General features: G+C 57.2%; 1 pseudogene; it reads right to left on the bottom strand.

Annotated features, from left to right (window-relative positions):
- Positions 1-1,091: 1,091 nt before the first annotated feature.
- LOC115835496 lies at positions 1,092-2,580 on the bottom strand (annotated as a pseudogene).
- Positions 2,581-3,254: the final 674 nt, after the last annotated feature.

The following is a 3,254-nucleotide window of genomic DNA, read 5'->3' as shown; positions in this document are numbered from 1 at the left end:
CCGTGTACTGGTGAGTCTAAGTCAACTCTAGTCATTTCATTCCTCTGGACATTGACTGCTTGGGGCTTGGGCATGAGCTGCCTCTTCACCTGAGCCTGAGCCACAGGTACCCTCTGCACCTACCACGCTGATGCACTGGGCCAGGGAGAGCTCCGTCTCGATGGAGATGAGCTGTGAGGAGCTGGCGGCTGGGCGGATCAGGTTGTTGTAACGGGTTTTGTTCAGAAGGTCATCCATCAGTTTCTGCTCGGCATGGGCCACGCAGCAGTCCCCTGGGTAAACACACAGACATGCTGGGCCGTTGTGCAGCTGTCCCCCACTGCAGCTGACAGCTATGAAGTGGGAGCCGAGAGGGCCAGGGAGCACAGACACCCTGAGAGCTGGCTGAAGCAGTGAAGGCACTGGCGGGCCTGGCTTTCCCTGGGGACTTCAAATGACATTCATGACAGAGCTCAGCTACCTCCTCCCCATGCCATACCTCTTCCTCCTCCTCCTCCCTCGATCAATGAACAGCATCCCATGCTCTACACATCTGATACAAAACTGGGTGTCTCTTCCAGACTCCTCCCTTGGTTTATCCAAGTAGCCACCAAGTCCTGTTTGTCCTCCCATCTCCATGGCTACAGCCAGGTCCCTGCCTCCTCCGCCCTGCCCACCTTCTATTCTCTCCACCTGCACTCTGCCCCTGCCATCCATGTGCCATACAGTGGCAGACTGGTCTTTCTACAGCAAACTGGACTAGGGCCCTTCCCTACCCACAGCTCTCAGAGCTGGAGGTGGAGTTGAAGCTCATGTTCTGGCTTGGCATTCACAGCTCTTTCCCCCCTCGGCACTGGCTTATCCAGAGTGCTCACAGTGCAGGGCAGGAGACTCATGACTCAAATGTGGGTTTGGTGCAGAACTGGGTCTGAGGTGGTGCTTTCCCTATGAAGAGACAGGGCCGACATGGGGGGATTTTCTGGGTTCAGAGTTAGACCTACAGAGTGCAAAGTTTCTCAGAGGCACCATATAGGGGGGTCCAGCTAGCAGCTGGCTCCTGGTCTGGAGCTTCAAGGAGAGGTCTCAGCTCAGAGCCACATTCAATAGCCAGCTTACATGCGGCCTCCTGCAGGGAGCCCCTGGAGCTTCCACAGCCTCAGATATGCCCCTCTGCATACCCCAGATCTCTTGCCAAGTGGCGTTTGGGTCTTCATGTCATCTCCCTCCCATGTCTGGGAGTAAAGGTGAGGTGCAGGGACTTGCGCTTGTGTACTCTGGTGTCTTAAGGGAGAGTGTGTCAAGTAGAGTGGAGGCGGCTTGGAAAGAGGGAGACTCAGAGGAGAGTGAAGGACACGTGACCAGGCAAGCCTGGGAGCAGGAAAAGAGAATGAGCAGAGGAAACTGCTGGGTCAAGGTGTTAGGTAATAGGGGTACCTTAATGGCGCCGGTTCTGGGTTCTTCTCCCCTCCTTGACCGGGCACTGTCTGAACCCGCCGAAGGAGGGCCAATCAGAAAGAAGCATCTCCCGCCTTCCCTTGGGCCCGCCCCACATAGGCCCAAGGGATATACAAACCAGCACACCAGCAGCTCTCTCTCTTCTCTTGTCCTCTCTTCTCTTCCTTCTCTGCTCAATACCTCCAATAAAGATCTCTTGACCGCAACCGGTGTAGTCTGATCCTTGCCCGGCCTCTTTCACAGGGGAGCAGATGGGAAGATCAGGGAATGAGGGGGGCTGGAGAGGTGGGGGTGGGGATGCTGGCGAGGGGCTGCCTGGCTCTCCAGGCTCAGGAGTCAGTTACATCCTCCCACAAGGGCCAACTCACCTGGTCGCCCCAAAGCCCACCCTCTGTGGGTGGGAGCAGACGGCCAAGAGCACAGATAACCCAATTGAGCAGGACTGAGGCGGACTCAGGTGGGTGCTGGGCTGGACTCCTGGCTTTGGGGAGCAGCCGCCACCCTGCCTACTGCATCCACTTTCCAACTCGCTGCCTATCTGAGCAGACACAGTATTTGGCACCTTGTGAAACATGCTCCTGGTGCACCTGCTGCCTGCTGCCCCTCCTGCAGAGTGCCCGGGCTCTCCAGAGGGGATTCCTGTGGAGGCTTGGCCTAGATTCTGAGTCCTGCCTCTCATACCCGGGGCTGCTACCCCAAAGGCCAGCTGCTTGAGTACCCTGGAGGCCAGTCTGTAGCCCCAGGCTACAGCTGGGTCCATTCCACAGCCCTTCTGTAGTGTATCTATTTAGACTGACTGCTCATTTCATAGAGAGGGGTGTGTCTTGCCCCAGCCCATCTGGCATGTCTAAGGCAGCTGTGGGGTCAGAATCGGCAGCTCCCAGCCCTCAGCCCTGCAGTAGTAGGAGAGGCTGGACCCCACATCTCTGAAGTCCCACTGGGCTGGTGAGAGCGGGCTCCCGAGTCCAGAGCTGCTCTGCAGGCTGTGGGGCTCATGCACCAGCTTTGAACCCACCTGATGTGCTCAGGTTGCTCACCTTTGGGCCTGTCCTGACTCTCAGGCATTCGGCTGACCCTGAGGCCCTCTCCCTCATCCTTAGCACCAGCTACAGGCTCTGACTTAGAGGTTCCCAGAACCTTAGACCATTTGGCTGGCCTCCCATTTCTCAGCTGAGGAAACGGAGGCCAAAGAGGGGAAGCAACTTTTTCAAGGATCCCCAGCAATTCAGAGGCAGAACCAGGTCTAGGAGCCTCTTCTCGATAGAGGTTCTCCCTGTCCCCTGAGCCTTCTTTAGTGCCTCATTAACTTCCCTGTAAGGAAACTGCCCCGCTGAGGCTGGAAATGGTGCTGTCCAGAGTGGTGGGTGCCGGTGACTGCGCCTGTGTTTGTACTTGTGAGTGTGTATGGCGGTGGGGATGAGGGGTGGGATAAACGGCAGGGATTCTGGGGGCTGGATGCACTCCCTCACCCCAGAAAGGGGCGCAGGAGAGCCCAGCCAAGCACAGCACATGCTTCGACTTTCCAATCTGCTGAATGCCTGTGAGGCCAGCTGGGCCCAGAAGACAAGGGACAGGCCTTTCCACATAGATGGCAGGGGGCGCCCAGGATGGGTGGAAGCTTCTGCTGCAGCTTTGGGGGTCACATCCCAGCCCATGCGCTGACACTTAAGCAGAAAAAGCCACCTCTAAGAGGCAGTCATGATCTAGTGCTTCCGATGAGGAGGGGGCCCCACCAGCCTCTGTCCAGGGTCTTGTCTGGGAAAAACTGCTCCCTGGCAGAAAGGGGCTAATAATTTGAGAGGAAGCCATAGCTGAAATCC

This window comes from Nomascus leucogenys, chromosome 6, assembly GCF_006542625.1.
Source record: "Nomascus leucogenys isolate Asia chromosome 6, Asia_NLE_v1, whole genome shotgun sequence".
Classification (NCBI taxonomy): domain Eukaryota; kingdom Metazoa; phylum Chordata; class Mammalia; order Primates; family Hylobatidae; genus Nomascus; species Nomascus leucogenys.
The sequence above is the reverse complement of the archived record's forward strand: the minus strand, read 5'-3'. Positions and strand labels throughout refer to the sequence as shown.